The sequence below is a fragment of the Diabrotica undecimpunctata genome, chromosome 10 (assembly GCF_040954645.1).
Source record: "Diabrotica undecimpunctata isolate CICGRU chromosome 10, icDiaUnde3, whole genome shotgun sequence".
NCBI classification, from domain to species: Eukaryota; Metazoa; Arthropoda; class Insecta; order Coleoptera; family Chrysomelidae; genus Diabrotica; species Diabrotica undecimpunctata.
The window spans coordinates 54843857-54856223 of record NC_092812.1 but is presented as its reverse complement, the minus strand read 5'-3'; the positions used below and the strand labels follow the sequence as shown (position 1 = coordinate 54856223).

Below are 12367 nucleotides of genomic sequence, written 5' to 3'. Positions count from 1 at the left end.
AAGCAACCTTCATTTCACAATCTCTTAACGAAAGGAACCACGTCATAGGCATATTACGAGACGTCCAGAAGGCATTCGATCAGGTCTGGCCCACAGGCCTGATCGAAAAACTCCACCTTGCTGGACTGCCCACTCCTTTCGTTAAACTAATTAATTCCTATCTCTCTAATCGGACGATAAGGATCAAAGTAGCTGACCACCTATCCACCCCTTTTACTCCACAAGCTGGAGTACCCCAGGGCTCAATACTTGCACTAATATTATACACAGTCTACAACAGTGACATCCCCCGCCCACAGCATAGATCGGAATCCCTGCTCCTGTACGCTGATGACACCGCTCTCCTCATATCAGGACCACATAGAGAGCGTGGACAATTGTCCGTATTCGAAAGGGCCCAAAATTTCTTGGACAGAGTCATTAGGTGGTGCAATAAATGGAGAGTGAGCATAAATCCCTCCAAAACCCAATTAATTCTTTTCAAAGCTTCAAATTGCAGCGAGGAGAGGACCTTATTCTCAAAAACTCGGTTTCCTACTTGGGAGTTCATTTTACTAGGACTCTCAACAGGGTTGTAAAGCCAAAATGATATATTACGTCATTATGCAAAAAACAAAGTTATCAACATTTATAAATTACTACAAAAATAAGGGTTTTTTGGAATTATCTCAGTATTTTAGTTTAAAAACTAGCAAATTAAAGAACGTTTTAATATCAACTTTTATTTCAACCATTTTTCTCTAAAATGGAAATTTAAACCATTTTTCACCTTTTATGATTGTTAAACAAAACACGTCCCTGTAGATCTCGTCACTGGTTATCGAATTTTTAGAAGGTTTTTGCGTAATGAAAAGGTCAATCGTCGGGAAACTCCCCTGTCTGGTAAGTTGTGTTTTGTTTAAACAGGTTTTGTAGATATTGTTAGTTTTTTTTATAATAATTTAAGGATTTCTCCATATATTTTATCAGGATCTGTAGCTTTATCTGTTTTGTTTTTGGTTGGTCTTTATTACTTTCCTCCTTTTGGTATTTGTGTTATTCGGTAAATTTAGCAAATTTTGGGTAAAAGCATGTTTATGAAAATATTTTGTATATTTTATCAAATATGTTACATCATTCAGTGTTGTCTCTACATATATCTGGCTAAAACTGATTTTTTCGTCATTCCTTGAAAATTAAATGAACAAAATGATTTCATAAGGTTAAAGTTTAGAATTTGATAGGTTTAACGGCCTAATTTTTTATACTCTGTATAAAGTATCGTTTAAAATATCTGTTCACTAGAAGAAAAGTGACACAAAACAAACACAGATTAGAGTTCCAGTTGAGATCATGTTGTTTGAATTATCTACGTGAAATCTATTAATTTATCAAATACCCAGAACTTAATATTTGTTAGTAATAAAATAAACTTTTACGTAGATTAACTGTTACGGTCTCCCATTAAAATAGTTGTACAAGCCGAATTAACAAGCCTAGATTCTTTAATTATGCTCACGGTATAAAACAATTTATGATCGGTTTAGAACCTCTTAAAGAAAACGTCTTGTTCTGGCGCCACTACCGTTTACCTCGCTACTGTAGTCATAAAAACACATGGGATGTATTACACAATATACAGGTCAACAATAAAAGAAATATAAAAAATATGAGTAAAAAATAAAAATACGAATGGACCAATTGTATGGGAAAAAGTAAAAATTACAAAAAACTTTGAAAATGTTCTTGGATTTTAATCCTCACAAGTTTAATGAAGGTTTAGGCCATTAACACAATAACCTGTAATAAATTTCCTCGTCCTTTTTTTGCTTCAACTTTTCAAACTATCACATTTGTTTCTTATTCCCTAGTAATGAATATAACGTCTATAGCTATACAGACTGGACTCTCGAAACGCCTAATTATCTATTAAATGGATGGTCCGATGGTCTGAATTGTACAAAAACCGGGATACGCCTATTCTGCAATATGGATATTTAAAATTTGATGCTTGCAATTGTTGTCAGATTTTTCTGATATCATGAAGACATGAATGTGACAGATTTTGCCATTGGTCCATATTTTTTGGCAAAGATAATTAAACAAAATGGGCTAAGCATATTTCCCCTAAGAACGTGAGAAATCGAAGTGAAAATATTGTTCTGCAGCTTCCGGGTTCAGAACAATGTATCAGATAGAAAACCGATATTTTAGATATCTGGAACAATATATTTGATACTGATATGTTGCAAATATCTGTTGATGGGACCAATACAAAAATAGCGGCAGAAAAGCAGAAGTTCAGTCGCGATCGAGATATATACCCAACAAACATTGATGAAATTCGTGCCCTTTTAGGTCTCTTATATCTTGCAGGTGTAAGAAAGGCAAGTCAACTAAATACAACAGACTTGTGGAAAACAAGTTGCTTTAATAAAGTCCTCGTAGACATACCGTCTCAGGACTTGCAACTTAATGTAGAGTCATATGTCGCCATGTTACCAATCCAACGGTAACTTTACCATCCTATTTGTAAACACGACATAATGTAAACTAAACTTCACATATTAATTTTTAAAGGGTTTTTACCCTCATATTTAGTGGCTACATTCATGTAATATATTAACACTGATGATGGAATACTTATTCCGAAAACGTTTTGTCTTTTTAACATAGCCCGACGGGGTTTTTTATATACCTTTTTATAAAGGATTTTATTGGAAGAAATATTTTTGTTCGATTTCTAAAAAGTATCTTTGTTTGGAACATGTAAATCCAATTTGCAATGACTGTAACAATATTCCGGCTTAATTTTATTATGTTTTTTGCCATCTCTTATATTTTTTTATGATAAGTCTTAGTGAAATAATGTTTTCTGTATCTGTATCTGTAGAGTAGGGAGGGCGAGTTAAGTTTCACAGCACTTAGGCCACAATTGACCCATTGTGCATCCTCCCAGGGAGCTGTCACCCTTAGCTCATTGTCCATCCTGCCAATTCTAGGAAGGTGGACAAGTCACCAGGAGACATCTCTCTTATGTGGGCAGGTGTTGGCCAGGACTCGCCGAACGCGTACTCTCGTATTAACGATAACTCTGGGCATTCACATAGGACATGCTCTACAGTTTCGTCTTCTCGTTCACACTTCCTACATAGAGGTGTGTCTGCTAGCCCCAGTGTATGGAGGTGTTTGCTTAGTTGACAATGACCAGTTAAAAAACCAACTGCCAAACGTAGGTTTTTCCTGGTCATTCCCAAGTACTTCTTAGATGTTGACTCTTCAAGGTTACTTAGTGTTACCCTGGCAAGTTTACATCCTTTCCCTTCTTCCCATAATATAATATAATGAAATAATGTTTTATTTTTGTTTAAGATAGTTCTTGAAGACTGATATGGAAATTTAAACAAAATGCATCCAGAGGACTATTTTTATGACCGGTGTAGTAGACCGTGTGCGACTATTGATACACAAAATTAAACTGCGTCTACTGAAATGTTAAGTAATGCTGTGATTTTGACATTAATTCATAAAACTAACAATACTGCCCTCGCAATCAAAAACGCAGTATCTACACAAGATATGAAACATAGAAAAATTAGTTTAACTTTACAAAGCTGTCCTGATTTTAAAAATTACCCATCTGTGAAGGTTTTTTTCTTTTTAGTAAGTTTGAATTTATGGAAAACTTAGTTTTTTGCTAGATATACAATTTATCAATAAAAAAGCAGTTACTACGTTAGTGCTAACAATTTGAGGTTTCCCCTTGTATGGTTTGCTTAGAAAAACTGTGGCAAGTTATATAAAAAATATAACTTGATAAGTTTTTTAGGAACAATGTAGTAGGAGTTGAGAAGAACTAATAATAATGAAAAGGTTAACATAAGTGCAAAAGTGCGTGGATGTTAATCAGCCAGTATATATGTGTTTCTTGGATTACAACAAAGCCTTCGATAAGGTCAGACATAACCGTCTTATCGAATTACTTGAAAAGAAAAACTTTGATATGAGAGACATCAGGATCATTAGCGCTATCTATTATAATCAGATCGCTGTGGTAAAAAAGAACAACGTCTTTTCAAATGAAATACATATTGAGAGGGGCGTCAAGCAGGGCTGTGTCCTGTCTCCTACTTTGTTAATTAGTTAAAGTCCTTATTAATAATATACGGTTTGCCGACGACACTATTTTATTAGCGGAATGTCTTGAGGATTTACAACAGACAGAGTGGTAGAAGTCAGTGAAGAAAACGGACTGTCCCTAAACACAAAAAAGACACAATTTATAGTAATTACAAAAGCCCAACAGCGCCAAGAAAACATAACAATACATGGAGAACAAATTAAAAAAGTTGAAAAATATAAATATCTGGGTACAATAATTAACGAAAATAATGAGTACACAGAATAGATTAAGGCAAGAATAGGACAGGCAAGAAATAGCTTTCAACAAACTGAAAAAAGTACTCTGCAGCAGGGACATTTCAATTTCTTTAAAGGTAAGACTTGGAGGCTTGGACATTAAAGAAAGATGTTTCGGACAGATTAGAAGCCTTCGAGTTATGGGCCTACAGAAGGATATTAAGAATAAGTTGGGTGGATAGAGTCACGAATGTCGAGGTGTTGAGAATAATGGGAAAAGATAAAGAGGTTTTAAATACAATTAAAGTCAGAAAACTGCAATATCTGGGCCATGTCATGTGGGGCGAGCGTTATAACTTGCTGCAATTAATAATACAAGGAAGAATACAGGGTAGAAGGAGTCGCGGAAGAAGACGAATCTCCTGGTTAAACAATTTGAGAGCTTGGTTTAACTGCACTTCTCTGCTGACCTCTTTAGAGCAGCGGTATCGAAAGTGCGAATTGACATGATGGTTGCCAAGCTTCTTAGAGGAGATGGCACATGAAGAAGAAGAATAATAATGACGGTTTGAACAAACATTTATAATATTGAAGTCAGTTTTGAAGAGTAAACTTACACAGACAGAAATTAACTATTTTTTTAAACGGAAAAATATGTAGTTTTAACAAACATACGTTTCAAATAAGTTGTTTTTGTAATATATTTTTTATCTTAGTTTCCTCCTCATCACGCACAGGCAAATTAATCCAGAAGATTTTTCTGTTTTCTGGAATAGCTGCATTAAGTTGTTTCAATAGTTGTCACGTTTCTTTTTTGAAATCCCATTGGTTTAAATAGTGATGAAGGTATTTCCACGTTTTTACGTTTCAAAATACTTTTAATCTTTTTGTTTTTTAAGAAATCAAGTTCCGTCATTTGTGAGCTGGAATGAGATATCTTGTAATACAAACACATTTTTTCTCTATGGAAGTATACTTGAACCATGTTAACCAAGTATGTACGATTTGGATATCTTTTCAATATTATTTGGGAAGTATAATCAATCCACTGCTAAAAATCTGAACTATTCATTTGTTTCACTTCTACAGATTTTCTTGAAGGCTGGACTGCATTACAAAAGTCTTGGAAGTCATAAGTTTTACCTTGTTTCTTTAGAGATTGTTCCACATTATGATGGAAGCTATCTGATGACATAATGTACGGCCAGCTCCAAAGTAGTTGGCGGTGATGGTCTCAGCATTAATTTCAGGAAAATTTACAATCGTTACAGGAAAACTGGAGTTTGCACAGAAAACAATTTTTAAGCCAGATAAATATTTTCTTAGCACCTCTATGAAATTTTAAAAAAACATGAAAAGTAGTCACAAGATCCTTCTTTTTCGACCACTGATTGCCTCATGCCATACAATGGCAAACGGTTTTGACGCACTTCCTAATGGAACCAAACTTTCGTAGTATGTTGTAAACCTCTGCGTAAACAAGTCCTTTTTAAAAGTTTCAAAACTATTATCTTTTTGTTGTCTAGACTCATCTGCAGCATTTATATATTTTTTTCCATGCACAAACAGTTTTCGCAATCTTTCTGAAAGTTTTGAAACCCTTACACGTTACGCATTTTTCATTTTCAAGCTTAGCAAATGAAAAGTTTTTTAGCTTTACTTCACAATTGTACGATACTGGAATGTGAGGATACTTTTCTATGAAATTTTGATATATGGAAGTGATGTTAATGTCGCTCGGTAGGTATAATCGATCAGGAGCATGTTCCCTACGATAATGAGCAATTTCAGGATGGAAGCTAAATACATGATCATGAATTTCGTGTTTTGGTCTGCGATTAGTTGCAGTTAAAACACTCAACAAAAATTAACTACAAACCCAGGCTTATAAACTGTCTGCCATACCGCCTAAAAACACATTTATTAGATGCAAAGAACAACCAGCTAAATGTACACAGTAATCTGATAATAGGATATCACAATATATAATGGAATAATGCGAGTAGATACCACAAACAGAACAACTGATGTTATCATTGTAATTAATAAAACTGCAGTATCTACATAGAGTACAGTACTAATAAACATTGTTGCGTAAAGATTCTTGGTAATAAAGGTACAACACGAAACTATAGAAACGGTGGAAGAGTTCAACTACTTAAGTCACTGGTAGGTCGAGCGCCCACGGTGCAACTACTTTAAAACTACGGTCCGAAACCGATTGCACTCACAATTTTGTTAGCGTTGGCAGTGTAAATGCACGGGGATTCACCCACGAGGTGATCCGCCTAAAAACTGGTTTTTAACTAGTTTTCAACCGTTATTTTAAAACAGTTGCGTCATGGGCGATCGACCGTAGATTGCAAAAACAACACATCCAATGAAACAAGAAAAAGAATATGCGTGGTTAACCGCTGTTATTTTAGCCTAGGCCATCAACTAAGAGCAAGACATATGTCAAGAACAACAAAGTGTAAACTTTATAAAACAATAATACGCCCAGTGCTCACTTACGGATCGAAAACATGGGCAATGGCGATTCGAGATGAAGAGTTACTACGAATCTTTGAAAGAAAAGTATTGAGAACCATGTATGGCGGCGGTAACGAACACGATGTGTAGAGAAGGCGATATAATTTCGAGCTCTATAGACTTTTTGGTGATGCAGATATGGTGAAAACCATCAAAATAAACCGCCTAAGAGGGATGGGCCACTTATTTGCAGATGGATGAAAGTAATCCTTCTAAAACAACCATGCTAAATATGCTGGTCGGTAAAAGAAGGGGGTGAACTAAACTCAGGTATCTGCATGATGTGCAGGATGATTTAAGAGAGATTGGAGTAAGGAGATGGAGAGGATTATTTTAAATTTTATTATTTCCGCATAGAATATGTTCATGGATGTGGCTTTGTATAATGAAAGTATGTATATCAATATGTTGGATAAAAATTCTGACATAAATGTTAAAGTAAACATTTTCCAATGTAAAAAAACTACTATTTATTAAATGTTTCAATTTTTTCTGCTGTATTCAAGGCTAAGATATTAGGCTACTGATTATGAACTTTAGAAAGGAACTACAATGTTAAGGGGGTTTTATTATTTCATATGGTCAATGGACTCCCAAATAGGAAAAAACCATGGAGTACTATCATTTAAAGGGGTGCGTTTTTAAAAAAGGGATCAATTTGTCACTGTGCACTAGGGGGCATTTTGGTGAATTTTATGCAATTTTCTTACATATACATCTACAGAAAAGTTGTTCAAAATTAAATTTAACCAATTTAAAATAAAACCAATTTAACATTGTAGTTCCTTTTAGCCCTATTTTTGTGAACATGCGCAATAGCCTATATGCTCAACTGAAACACTAGGCTATGCTCAACTGAAACACTCGGCTATGCTCAACTGAAACACTCGACTATGCTCAACTGAAACACTCGACTATGCTCAACTGAAACACTAGGCTATGTTCAACACTCTACTACACTCAACTTAAAATTATTAGAGATATGGATCTCTTGATAGAAGTTATGCATATAAATTAGATCAAGATACTTCAATAAAAATGCTCCAGAATGTGATCAGGGTTTTCAGCAAAAAAGTTTGGTGATTCTGACCCGGTGTCACTTGTGCAAGATTTTCTACATAATGAACTTTGTACACTCTAGACACCCTTGAGATTTTTCTATATAAATTTACATTTCAAATGCACTGGTTCATTTTGCATAATAATTAATTAGATCACTAAATTTTATTTTGAAGTCTATATTTTTATTTCTATTATACTATATTCTGATTAGTTTCATTCATTGTTCTTAAAATGCCTCTGTTGATTCACTTATCTTATTTAGTTCCATATGTAAATAAGAAATGTAACTTCCACATCAACTAATTCAACAGTTCTTCATATTAATTTTACTTTTTTTATTTGGTATGCTTTTGTTTTAGCCTTACCTTGGCCTTTAAATAATTATAACTAAAGCATTATGTTAAAACAAACAGGTTAACAAAAAGCTTTTCCTGTTTATGCCAGAATTTTAACTATTTTAATATTTCTTGTTAACCAGGTAAATAAAAACTTGGTAAAAAGTTTTAAATATAATCAGTCTTTGTAAAACTGTATTAATAATAATATCACATTGTGTTTACTTGTCTTTGAAACATTAGCAAAATTGTTATAATATTATATTTTATAGCAGTCATAAATGTTAATTAGATTAAATATTTTCTTTGTCACTGAATGACACAAATAAAAGTCTTGTAGTGATACTGCACTTAAAATCAAAACAATGATGATCTGTGGATTATTTATAACTGATCTAGAAATATTTTACCCTAATTACCTATGACAGTATAAAAATAACTGTAAACTATTTGGAATTTACACTGTATATTCTGCAATAATTCGACTCGTCCAACGAAGACTGTACTAACTCAATTTTTGGCGTTTTTGAGTTACACCCCCGAATAAGTAGATTACCGTCATATCTTTCAACGAATAAAGTTCTAAGTTAATTTGACCATGTTTAGGCAACCAATTGTGCACTTCAATATTGTACTAACTTGTATATCTATACATTTTCCAACGAAAACTATCCTATCTTAAGTTAGTATAGTCTTCCTCGGCATTCCGAACGGAAGCGCCGTTATCTCGTGAGTTAATACAGTTTTCGCATTTTAAGATTAAGTTGGGATGGAACATACAAATCGACAGGGAAAACTGATTAAGGCAAGAAAAATAGGCGAACCTTGCCAACAAACATGCAGACTTAAGTGTAACACAAAAATGAATCAAGAAATGAGACAGAAGATTTTTAAAGACTTTTGGAACTTGCAAGATCATACAAGGCAATGGGACTTTATTGTACAGCATGTGACACAGATAGAGAAAAAACAAAGTACTATTTCTGCTGGTGTGCACTCTCGTAGGAATTTTTCTGGGCAATATCATTTTCAGCTCGGCGGTGAACAAAACCAAATATGTTTTTAAAAACTCTTGGTTTCACAAACATGGGTAAATACAGCATTGAATAAAAGAAAGGAAACTAGAGTTTTACAATCAGATCAACGTGGAAAACATAAAGTTGGACCACATAGACTTACTCCAGATATTGCAGAAAGTGTGAGAAAGCACATAAAATTATTTCCGTTTGTACCCTCACATTATATTCGAAAGGATTCTAAGAGGATGTATCTGGAGGAGGGTTTAAGCATTCAAAAAATGTATAAACTATATACGGAACTTTATGGCGATGAAAACATTATTGGACAACTTGCTACGCATCGCCAGTATAAAGACATCTTTAACACTGAATTTAATATGTTTCTTTAGACCAAAGAAAGATCAGTGCGATTTCTGTTCAGTCTTTAACCCAGCTGATGAAACTGGTAAGGTCGACTTACGGGAGAACTATGAACGTCACTTAGCCAATAAAATAGTGGCTAGAAATATAAAAAACAGTGACAAAGAACTCGCCTTAATAGATAAGACCATCTGCGTTTCATGTTTCGATCTCCAAAAACTTTTAGCGACTCCCCAATCGAATGAAAGCGATTTTTATTATAAAAGTAAGTATGCTACATACAACTTCACCATATTTGATATAGGCAACAATGATGGTATCTGTTATGTAAGGTATGAACAAATTGCTAAACGAGGTTCAAACGAAGTTGCTAGTTGTTTGTGGAAGTTTATAGAGACCCAAAAAAAGAGGGAAATTAAATCACCGATCTTCTATTCGGATAACTGTGGTGGGCAAAATAGAAACCACACCATATTTTCAATGTTCTCTTATGCAGCTGTCTATTTCCAAGTTAGTATTATTCATATTTAATTTTTAGAAAAGGGTCACGCCCAAAATGAGGGAGACAGCATGGATGCTGTAATTGAAAACGCGAAAAAACGTCAGTCGGTCTTGTATGTTCCTGAACAATGGATTACTTTGATAAGAATAGCCAAAACTGTCGGAAAAGTATAAAATGTAACAGAAATGTCACAAGAAGACTTCCTAGATTTCAAAAACCTTGTTGGCAACAAAAATTGGAAAACTAACAATGAAAAAGGAATGATCAAAATCAGTCAAATAAAGGAAATCAGTACTTCGTATAACATACCAAATGTTATTTGTTTTAAGTATGATTTAAGTTCCTACTCTATCAGGTGTGATCTAACAAAAGCTAAAAGAGTACATCCATCTCGTATTGATCAATTTCCATCTAAAGTATACACAAATCTTTTGCCAATAGATAAGAAGTTAACTGGCTTATTATGGCTTTGTCATACTGGAAAAATTCCTACTATGTATCATGGCTTCTATAGAAGTCTACATTCTGATACATCAGAAAAATATGAAATCACTGCTAGCAGTGACTACGAAGAACTGCAATAACGTTTGTTTATAATATTTTGTAATTTAACTTCATATATACAATATATCAATACAATTTCACAAAACGATGGTATGTATTATTTATATTCCCGATTTTTTTCCAGCGAATACTGTACTAACTCATTCAAAATCCAGATAAAGAAACAAAATTGACATGTTTAAAAGCACAAATGGAACAATACGGTAAACACAATGGATAAATATAAAAAGAATTTAATAAATAAGAACCCCTGATTTTTTGTGCTAATCAAGACTTTATCTTGCTTTATTCGAAAACTTCAAAAAATGAGTTAGTACAGTCTTCGCTGGATGAGTCGAATTGTAACTGCACAGTATCAAATAAAATTCCTGTAAATAGAAAGCTCACTGCATTTATGGCAAGTATGTAAGTATACATACACCTCCAAAAATAGATACCCAGACCTCACTTAGTGATTTACAAACAACTTGGTAATTAACAACAAACTGTAGGAGTACTGCCTTTATATAAATAAAAAAACTGTTATGCTTCCAATACCATTGAGCTAGTACATACATTATCTATAATTAAAATAGTATTTAGTGATCTGTGTGATTTAGCAAAGGACTTGAACACACCTATCTTTAATTACAATTTTACCATTTACGTAATTCTCTCTCTTGCAAAAAAGTAAGACTAGCTATATACAATTTCCTGTAGTTTTTACCTAGGTATTTGACATTCTTGAACAAAATGTTATATGACCTTGATATCTTGCACACCACATACCACATATTTACCTAGGCAATGCACATAAAAATAAATACAGGCTCTTCCAATTTAAGATCTGTTATGGGTTATTTAAAATTATAATTGTCAACAGTGAAGAATTGTAAAATAAACAAAGGTGTACTGTCTGAAGAAGGTACCAGTCTGTTTTATTTAGTAAAGTATTAAATGAAAATAAAATGTACATACCTTTCTGTCATTTAAACCGAGGTTAGGTAATCCCTTTAGCACTGTTTAGCACTTAGGATGATGTCAATTATTTCCACATTTAATTATTTAGGTAATTCTAGTTTAATACCTATTTTCTAAAAGGTGAACGTACCTACGAAACGAATTCTATGCCGTGTTGCCAACAGTGTACAATTCCTACTTACGAGACGAATGAAACGAAACAAACTGACACGCCACGGCTGGAGAAACTTTTCATCTGTTCTATGTCGATCCAAATCACAGCTACACGCGGAGTGGACTAAGCAAAAGCAGGTAGAGATAGACCGATGGACGGAACGGTTAACGAATCTCTTGCAAATACACAACTCAAACTCGGGGAAATTTTATATAGTTCTCATCAGCACCTTACATATTGATATATACAGGGTTGGGCAAATTCTGCGGAAAATCATATTCCTTTGTATCATGAACCCTGCGTCATATACGATGAAATAATCTTCATCAGTATTTATGTGGGGCCTAATTTTTAAGAAAATCAGAATGTTTTCTTACATTTTTTTTTCATCTTATAACCATTTAAAATAAGAAATAATGATAATACCTTTATTCAAAAGAAAGATCGGTAACGCTCCATAAAAAAAACTGAAAAGTTCTTCCAAAAAAAGCAAATAAGACCTCTATTTGCAAATCAACCAATCTCCACTCTGGCAAATTTG

At 33.7% G+C, this 12367-nt stretch overlaps 1 protein-coding gene across 3 annotated transcripts in view; it reads right to left on the bottom strand.

Annotated features, from left to right (window-relative positions):
• The window catches only part of smash (smallish), a 124510-nt gene extending 112529 nt beyond the window's left edge, over nucleotides 1-11981 (bottom strand). Inside the window, exon 1 of one of the 3 annotated variants that reach the window (XM_072546662.1) lies at nucleotides 11670-11981. The gene's annotated coding sequence lies outside the window, so the exon portion shown is untranslated. The remainder of the gene's footprint in view (nucleotides 1-11669) is intronic. The other 2 variants (XM_072546661.1, XM_072546660.1) reach the window with 2 other exon arrangements.
• Nucleotides 11982-12367: the final 386 nt, after the last annotated feature.